The 10566-nt window shown below is 40.7% G+C and overlaps 1 protein-coding gene across 1 annotated transcript in view; it reads right to left on the bottom strand.

Annotated features, from left to right (window-relative positions):
• Nucleotides 1-10566, bottom strand: part of znf804a (zinc finger protein 804A) — a 61182-nt gene that overhangs the window by 25388 nt on the left and 25228 nt on the right. The window lies entirely within an intron of this gene.

Here is a 10566-nt window from a genome sequence, read left to right as displayed (position 1 = left end):
TGTTTCACTGTTTCCATGGTTCTGTCTTCTCTCTCCCTCTCTCTCTCTCTCTCTCACACACACACTCTTTCAGAAGAATTTTTGTGTTATTGGCTATCTATCTATCTATCTATCTATCTATCTATCTATCCCTTGCAGTCCCTTGCTTCTCTAATACTTGTATTATCTGGTTGTTCATTTTTTGGGATTTTTTTATTTCTCTCTTTGCAACCCTCCAATTAAGAGCCTCTCAGTGTCACAGCTCCAGTGCCTCCTTCTGGAGTACACACACACACACACACACACACACACACACACACACACACACACACAGTGAGAATTCGCCCACACACGGGCGTGCAACAAACGACACTTCCAGGCAATGAAACCAAAAGAAAAAACCTGAAAAGAGCAGAAAAACATTCAAAGAGTAAAGACAGAATAAATACTGAGAACAGAGAGAGAGAGAGAGAGAGAGAGAGAGAGGGAGAGAGAGAGAGAGAGAGAGAGCTTCAATACATACACTTCCTGATACAGAAGATCAGTGACATGACTCTAGTGGTAAAATCACAGAAGTTCCTTGGGGAACGATGCACAGCTACACTCACTATAAAACAATAACATATGTAATGCCTACAGTCCCTGCTGTGTCATTACTGTCCTTATTATTGTTATTACTCTTTCCATTAGTGTCATTATGTCCACTGCTTTTATTTATTCATTCATCTTCAGTAAGTGCTTTATCCTGGTCAGTGTGGTAGAGGATCTGGAGCCTATCCTAGGCCTATTACTCATTCTCATAAAAAATGCTCAGATACCAACCTCAGATATCAGGTGATACTATGTGATATAATCCTAGTGTACGCTGTCACGCTAATTAACAGATGACTGAAACACTGTTATAAACACTGCTTTCTGTGAAAATGTCAAGAGACAGAACTACAGCATCTTCCTACAATACAAGTAACCTGATAAAACATCTCAGATATAATCCCCAGCACGAGGAGTTCAAACTAAGCACAAGCTGCTGTGAATTGCTAAGGAACTGGAGCTCCTGGAGCAGGGAAGCGAGCATGCAGAGAAACTCTCATGTGTGAGAGCACTTCGGTTCTGCGAGCACTGAGACACGTGCATTTCCGTTCCCCTCCCTTGGCAACGTCGATGCTTTGCTTGAGAGTCAAGATGCAATTCATGGCCTGGTTTCAGCGGCTAATTTGTTTACTTTTTTATTCCCTGATTTTCCCCTTAATTTAGTCATGCTCGATTCCCACCCATCTGGCAGCTCGGCCCATCATGTGACAGCTACCAACCAGTTAGGGTGAAGGCTATCATGTGCTTCCTCCGAGACACGTGAAGCCAGCTGGAAGCATCTTTTCTGCTGCTCGTGCATCATCGGGAGCGGCGTAACACACTCAGAGGAAAGAGCTATCCGCCCACTTCTGCATACATGAGCTCACAGATGCCCATGATTGGCTAGTGTCGCTGTGATTGACAGAGGAGAGCGTGTGCCCCTCCTCCCTCCCTGAGAGCACAGTCTAATTTGTTTACATTTTGATAAATAGAGCCAGCTCAGTTCGTCAGAAAATATTGCGGGCCGGTTCAGTCAATAACGGCTGTGGGACTGGGATTAAAAACAGTCACCTCTACACCTTTGAACATGTCTGTGTTATTTAATGAACACTAAACATTCTCCATGTACCATGATGGAAAGCGAGGAGCATCTTTTAAGCTGAAACATTATTAATATGAGATGAGGAGAAAGGGGGCGGGGTTTTCCATGGGGTCAGTTAACATCAGAAAGTTCAAAACACCTTTGCTACTGCCTTTTTTTTTGGTCTTTAGGCATATTACTGAAGGATGAATCATTGCATCATACTTCAGTGTTAAACTGGGAGATGGGAGGAAACCGGAGATCCCGGAGGAAACCCATACGGACGCAGGGAGAACACGTGACACTCCACACACTTAAAGAAAGAGTTTCATAATAGTAATTATTATGAACGTCATTATTTTCAGTATTACTGAGTTTTTTTTTTTTCTTTAAATTTTTATTCGGCTACAACTGCAACTCATACAAGTGTGACAGAAGTAGTGAGAGAAAGAGATATACAGTGTGTGTGTGTGTGTGTGTGTGTGTGTGTGTGTGTGTGTGTGTGAGAGATGTATGTGTGGGTGTGTGGAGGATTTAATTACCATATGTACATATATATATATCAGTATTCTTGTTGTGCATTAGTGTGTGTGTGTGTGTGTGTGTGTTTCTGCTGTCATGTCATGTTTTCTCTTCTTTATGAGGATCTTTAGTTAACGTAATTATTGCTGTAGATAATTATTAATGCTAAACTGAAATTTAACCTTAACCTCACTAACCAAGAGGAAACCGTTTCTCTCTTTCAAATAAAAACCTGCATTATTATTATTATTATTATTATTATTATTATTATTATTATTATTATTGTTATTATTATTATTATTTATAAAAAACACAATTTAATTTGAGAAGACCAGGTGATTATGAGGACATTTGACACGGTCCTATCATTGTGAGGACGTTTAGTCCTTTATGGTCCTCTTAAGAGGCTGAAACATAGCCTGCAAACACAAAAACACACAAGCACACACACACACACACGCACACACACACACGCACACACTTTTTTCCTCTCTCTCCAGATCAATGTTTAGTGCAGACCTGCTCTCTTCTCTCGCTCACTGTTTTGGGTTTCAGACTGCAGAATGTCTTCAGATCTCTGCGGCATGTTTTATTCATCACACACACACACACACATGGCTTTGTTGAGTTGCCCACGCTACTTGGGTCCCCCTCCACCCACTCTCCTCCTCCTTGCTCACACACACACACACACACACACACAGCCGCCTGATGAAATTCATTAGCTGCTGCATCTTAATCTTAATAGCTAGAGGACTAATTAATCTTTTTTTTTTTGAAGTGCAAAATAAGCAAGAGTGCTGCCTGAGGCATTACACACACTCATCTGTATCCCATAATGCACTCTGTCAGGAAGAAGAGAACAAGCAAGAACCGGGAGAGTAAAGCAGTGAGATCTCTCACGCTTCGATGTGAGTGCTCTGAGTTAGCGTGTGGGCGTGTGCAGCTGATCCGAGGTTTGATTTTCATTTCTGAGTCTAGAAGCCAGGCTTTGTAGAGCTCAGATAAAGTCTAGAACTGACCAGAACTCGTATTGAAGGGGTTCTCAGCATTTTTTTGGCCAGTGACACCAATTTAAGAGTTCAAAGTTCTCGTGACTCATACCCCCTTAGTGGCAATTAGTCAATATTTTAACTGCACTAACTGCACACACTTACCCGAGGCACCAACAATCAATGCTGCTTCCTTCCAAGCTTTATTTTTCTAACGAATGTGTCAAACCCATGGTTATAAGTTTTTTCTTCCATTTTTGCATGTTAAACAGTAAATGGGAACCAAGTGCAGGTAGGAACTAAAGTTGTGATCAGGGAACTCGTAAAACATCGGACCTCATGCGCCATAGACTTGGTCAAAGGTATCATTCCAACCAATCATTTAGCTGTCTTGCTTTACAGCGTCATACATACTTTGCTTAGAATTAGAAAATCTCAATTCAGATGTTGCTGAACTGGAACTGTGTTGCACATGTATGTAGAAAATGAACAGCTGTCTGTCACTTTGTGGTTTGTGAGTGTGAATGTAGGTTAACAGGACAGTTAAGGTAAAAGTGTGGTGGCTTCACATGTCTCTGAGGAAGCTAGTTTTCACCCTCTCTGGTTTGTGTGGTAACGGAGCGCTATCCAGTGGGGGGGAATTAGAATAAAATGGAATTGGAATAAAAATGGGGCAACTTTTTACAAATTGTAATTCATGAGCATGCTTTACTTTATTTGTGCTTTAAATTTGCTGTTTGAAAATGGTGTCAGTAGGCGTAGCTCAGCTCCATTTACAATAATGCCATGATGATGTGTATCTGTAACATGCCCAAATGCGTAATCCTGTTAATGTAATTTGGAGAATAATCTGCTCTGGAGTGAAATTTCAAAAAAAAAAAAAAAAAAAAAAAAAAAAAGTTCAAATCTATCATCATGTCAAATCTTACACAATTAGATACCTAAAACAACAACAAATTACAAGGACACAGACAATTCTCAGAGAACACTGGTTACAGAAACCCATACAGCAGTAAACTAAGTAAATAAGGATAATATAAGATAAACATGAAATGCTAAGTAGCAACAAAAATGGGTAAAGTGGTTGTAATGCAGGTGATCATAAGGTGACTATCATTAGAATGTGTCCATAAGAAAGAGAATAAATAATGATAAATACAGTGTGGTGGAATGTAAAAAATGCTGCATGATTGCACAGTTAACACAGTGTGGATGAATTGTACATCATTGCCGTACTGTGGCTTGGATCAGTCTGGAGCTGAAAGTGCTCGGCTGAATGACTAGGACACCTGGCATTAACATGCGTCCTGAGTGATCGGATCGTAAGTGGACAGTCGAGACACATAGCTGCTCATACCTGGCATTATGAACAAGTCTCCAGTGAGCACTTGTGATTGGATTTCTGCTGGAGAAAGGCTCTCACACACATTTATTACCATTTATTATCAGTTTTCAGCTGCATTTGTTTATTTTTAGGCAGAAATGTCCAGTGAATCCTATCTCATCTACCTTTACAGACTGTTTCATAATATTTTAATCACATGGTCCGCTAATGAAACTGAATGAATGAGAGATGAGACAATGAGGGATGCTATGAAAAGCAGCTGCTTTCATCTCTGCTGTTACAGCATCATCTTTATCCATTAGCCTAGAGGCAGAGAGCTCTACCATTCAGCATGATTTCCAAACAGCGAGGGCAATGATGCAGTCGATTACTCTCACACCTGTCCTTATTGCTGACCACTTGCAAGCTGATCACCCAGGATGCATGTTAGTGCAGGTATGAACGGGGCGTAGGTGCTTATGGAGGGGGTGAGAGACATTGTTCACGATGAGCAGCAGTTTAGCCATTTCAGGGAATTCAGATTGGTCCCAATGGCCTGTCCAGCTTTCCTTATCAGATTGTTTAGTCTGTATCTCCTGCGTTGATGCCAATGCCCCAGCATCCAGCTGCGTAAAAGATGGTGCCCACCACAACTGACTTGTAGAGCTGTTCTGTCTTCTGACTGCCTTACTGTTAAGTGTCCTTTCCAGTCTGTTGTCTAGGTGCACTCCAAAGTACATGTAGGATTCCACCACTTCAATTTTTTTTATTTGTATAGCGCTTTTAACAATGGACATTGTCACAAAGCAGCTTTACAGAAATATATAAATTCAGGATATAAATTTTAAATGTATGAATTTATCCCTAATGAGCGAGCCAGAGGTGGCGGTGGTGAGAAAAACCAGACAATGTGAAGAAGAAACCCTGAGAGGAACCAGACTCAAAACTGAACGAATCCTTATCTGGGTGACACCCGATAGTGCGATTATAGTTATAATTATATTAATTAATCTTCTACAATTGTAAACTATATAGTCAAAAAGGGCAATTATGTAAACAGAAACACATTATGTGAGTCATTTCTGAATTCATTATAGTTTTAACTTAAAGTTAATTGTATCGAACTGAAGTTATTAACCGTTCAATGATGGAGACTTGAGTGCAAACTGTTCTTAGAAATTGCAATCCAAAGGCCGTCCAAGGAAGAACATCCACAGCCATCTTTATGGTTTCTATGTGGTACCATCCTCAGTAATCTCATGGTGATCTATAGACAGTGACTTCCACATCCTCCCCAGGGATAGAGACAGGGATTAGCAGGGATTTAGATCTTCTAAAGTCCACCACCATCTCCTTTTTCTTGGCAACATTGAGTTGTAGGATGTTTCTTCCACATCAGTCAATGACGCCGTCTATCATAGCTCAATTCTCCAACTCCTGTCCTTCACTTACACCCCAACTGCAGCCATCAGAATATGTGTGTGGATGACATGTAATTGAGTTGCACTTAAAATCCGAGGTGTACACCATGAACAAGAAAGGAGATAGAACTGTTCCTTGTGGAGCTCCTGTTCCTTGTGGTTGCTCACCACCTTGTCCGACACACAGTTCCTCAAATGCACAAACTGGGGTCGTCAGTGATCCAGGAGTTTGTGGTGGTGTCCACCTGCATCTCTTTAAGTTTTTCACCAAACAAGGAGGGTTGTATGGTGTTAAAGTACTGCTAGATTTGTCCAGGTGGGAGTTGGCCTTCTGTAGTAGATAGATAATAGCATCTTCTACACTGACTTGCTGTTGAAATACAAACTGCAGGGGGTCCAATAATGAACCAACTTTAGGTATGAGACAGGCAAAAACCAGTCTCCCCAAGGTTTTCATCATGTGTGACGTTAAAACAGTGGGTCTATAGTCACTGAAAGCTGTCGGGATATGCTTTCTTTAGAAGTGAAACAAGACAAGATGTTTTCCAGAGCATGGGTACCTCACCATTCCTCAGGCTCAGGTTGAAGAGTTGCTGTAGTGCTTCACAGAGATGATCTGCACAGGACTTAATGACACTTGGGCTAATGCCATCTGGCCCTGTGGCCTTGGTCTGATGGAGCCTTACCAGCACCCTTTTCACCTGGTTTGCAGTGACAGTCAGCCCAGGGGAAGCCCAGGGGAAGCACTGAACCTCGTGTCTGGTCATGCCAGTGCTGTTCGTGCAGGATGTGTATTCTGGCCTGTGATGTGGAGGGATCTGTAATGTCCTTGCTGTGGGGCAGGTGGGTTTGAGGTTTTAGGAAGCAGTGGGCAGAGAACAGCAGCATCAGCTCCATTTATTTTGACCTCTGAAATGGAGAATAATGGGATGGTGGGGACGGAGGGTGCAGCTGTCTATGTTGTGGTAATACGTGACATGGTTAAGTATGTGGGGGAGGGACAGCTGGAGACCCAGTGTTGAACCAATTAAAGAACTGATTCAGCTCATTGGCCCAATCTGTACTTCCCTCATTGGTGTTCTTGAAGTCAGTGATCAGCTTCATACCACTCCAATTATCCCTGGTATTATTCTGCTGCAGCTTCATCTTCGCTTTCATTTTGTAGGAAACCTTGCACTCCCTTATCTTCACTTTCATCTTTCTCTGTATACAACTAAATTCTTTTAGCAGATAGTATGAGTGCAAACTCACTGCCAGCAATTCAATGTCTGGGTTACAGAAGCTCTCCTTAACAGTAATATGTCCAGGATTACACCATCTGTTGTTTACGAGCGCAGCAAAGCCCCTATCTTTCAACTTACTGCTCTGTATGGTGTCCCAATCTACCCGTATCATCTAAAAGTCAGCTATCGTAGCATTAGCATCAGGGATATGTGCCTGTATCCATGTCTCAGTGAAAAACATTGTGCTACATTACCAAAATATTCTCTTTGGTATTTTGCCAATGCTCCAAGTTCATCCATTTTATCAACCACACTTTCTCCCATTTCATTGCTCTTTGTTTTGCTCTGGACCTGCAGCCAAGATGTCATCTCCTGAGTTCCTCCGGGATCTGAAGCCTATCTCCGGGTAACAAAGCAGGTTCACATAGCTCTATCAGCTGGTCCTGAGTGTAAACAATGCACTTGGTGTCCATCCCAATTTCGGAGTTCAGCAATTGCTCAGTGGTGAAGAAAAGTAAAAAAAAAACCACTAAAAACTAAAACAACAAGACTGAGCAACACTAAAAGGACTGACTTAAATGACAAGAGTCAAGACTAAGGAATAAGGTAAAGAAATGATGAAAAACTAAAACACACTACAGAGAACTTCTGCAACAGGCTGCCACTAGCAGAAGTTAGGTTACTTAGTTAAGTAAATAATCCGCTTTTATTATTAATCAGTATTCCATCTTTTCCCTTTTGAGAACATTCTGGCCTCATGCTCTGTGATTCACTAACACTGGCTTTGGTTTTTTTCCCAAATCAACCTCCACGACTCCCACCACACTTTACACACGACGCACTACACCTTACAGCACCAGGGCATACTGCAGGGTTAGTGATGAAACAGCAGAGTGCAGAACAGAGTTTGATTCAAGAACTGTGAGGCTGTTGCTCAAGATATAACCATCCAACAGACAGACAGAAAGAATTATAGAGAGCAGAGTGAAACACAAACACACATAAGCATCCATAAGTAACCAAATTAACTTATTATTCTCCATAACCGTAGGATAATGAATGAATTGCACTGTTGCAATACTAACTGCAGAGATTAAAAACTAAAAATGGGTGACATCCATGTAGAAGAAAACAAACTCAGCATTCACACCAACACTTGCACCAACACACCACACAATCAAATATGGACCATACCATTCCTGAATGAGGACAAAATATGGACCATACCATTCCTGAGGACCAAGTATGTAACAAACCATCCAGGAAATTTCATACATTTACAATTTAGATCCTGAATCTATTTATTTCTGTAAAGCTGCTTTGTGACAATGTCCACTATTTAAAGTGCTATACAAATAAAAGTGAATTGAATTGATTTAAGGCTTTATATCAAGTTTTTTTATTCTAAGTCTTATTTCTATGGAGATATTAACATATGTTCTTTTGTAACATCTATACATCAAAATCCCCAGTGTTGAATTAACACCCAGAGTGTTGAATTAACACCGAGAGTGTTGAATTAGCACCCTGTAGTGTTTATAGATGTCCAATTGGACACGAACTCTGAAAGTGTTAAAAAAGCTCTCGGGTGTTAAGGTTTCTGCCTATGCTTTTGCCTATGCTTTTGCCTATGCTTTGCTAAGTACCAGAAAAGATGGTTCAAAATAAGGCCAGAGGAGATTTTTTTTTTTACCAAAAGAACTGTTTGATTAAATGACCTTTAACTGTTTTTTGTTATGGCCACAGGGAACTAAAAAAGAAATTTCCACCATAAATGTTACCATCATGTGGGAGTAAGTTTGCAGTGGCACATATTTATTCAGTTCATTGTGGTAACAACAACAAAAAAAATAGGTAAAGATTTATGGGCCAAGATATTTTTTATGAAACTTTATCTCTCAAAAGAACCTTTAATTTTTAAGAGAGCACCCTGAAGGAGTTACTTGTTGTAGCTTTAGTTTGAGGACATTGATGTTACAGTCATAGGAAAAAGAAAGCACACCCTCCTTCAATTCTTCAGATGTTTTTATTTATCAGGGGCTAAATAATAATTGTTTGGTCCTCACTAACTTCTAAAAACAAATAAATAACTTCAGGTGACAACAAAAAAAACACAACAGATTTCAATATGTAGTTATTTTTTCCCTGAAAAGTAAACCAACATATAGAAATGAGGTAGAAAAAAGTACACCCTTCCTACCTCCGCAATCATTACAAGAGTAATTAGCAGCCAGGTGTTACTAAAGAAATGCACAAGATTAATTAATCATCAAGAAATGTGACTAGCTCTATAAAAGCAGACCTTTTGCCAGTTTTGTGTTCTGGAGAACTCAGATGTGTGTCTACATCATGCCAAGACGAAAGGACATCAGCCATGACCTCAGAGAAGCTGCTCATCAATCTGGGAAGGGTTATAAGGCCATCTCCAAACATTTGGAAATTCACCATTCTACAGTGAGAAGGATTGTTTACAAATGGAGAGCCTTCAAGACAATTGCCAATCTTCTGAGGAGCGGGCTTTCCAGCAAATTCAGTCCAAGGTCAGACTGTTAAATGCTCAGAGATATAAAGAAAAACCGAAGAGCTGCATCATGTGACCTACAGGCCTCCGTAAGCACATTATATGTTTATGTTCATGACAGCACCATCAGAAAAAGACAGAACAGATATGGCTTTCATGGAAAGGTGGCTAGGAAAAAGTCTCTTCTCTCCAAAAAGAATATAAAGCACGATTTAGGTTTGTGAAATGGCATCTAACAAACCACAAAAGTTCTGGAACAATATCCATGGAATGATGAGACCAAGGTGGAGATGTTTGGTCATCATGCACAGCGCCATGTTTGGAGAAAATCAAACACAGCGTATCACCTCAAACACCTCATAACAGCTGTGAAGCCTGGTGGTGGAGGGCTGATGTTTAGGGCTAGTTTTGCAGCCACAGGACCTGGGAAACTTGCAGGCATTGAGACAACGATGAACTCCTCTTTATACCAGAATATTCTTGAGACAGATGTGAGGCCATCTGTCCATCAGCATAAGCTGGGCAGAAACTGGGTCATGCAACAGGACAATGATCCCAAGAACACCAGCATATGGACATCTGAATGGCTGAAGAAGAAAAAAATGAAGGTGTAGGAATGTCAAAGTCGAGACCCGCAACTCCACTGAGGTGCCGTGGTGGGATCTTAAGAGAGCTGTGCATAAACGAATTCCCTCAAACATCGATGAACTGAAGCAATGTTGTAAAGAAGAGTGACTCAAAATTTCTCCAAAACGATGTGAGATTCTGATAAACTCCTACAGAAAACGTTTACTTCAAGTTATTGTTGCTAAAGGTGTTTCTGCATGTTACTGAATTATGGGATGAACTTATTTTTTCCCACCTAGTGAATGTTGGTTTAGTTTTTTTTGGGGGAAAAAAAGACTAAGTATTGAAATGTGTTTTTTGTTGCCA

This window comes from Pangasianodon hypophthalmus, chromosome 5, assembly GCF_027358585.1.
Source record: "Pangasianodon hypophthalmus isolate fPanHyp1 chromosome 5, fPanHyp1.pri, whole genome shotgun sequence".
In the NCBI taxonomy this organism is placed as follows: Eukaryota; Metazoa; Chordata; class Actinopteri; order Siluriformes; family Pangasiidae; genus Pangasianodon; species Pangasianodon hypophthalmus.
The sequence above is the reverse complement of the archived record's forward strand: the minus strand, read 5'-3'. Positions and strand labels throughout refer to the sequence as shown.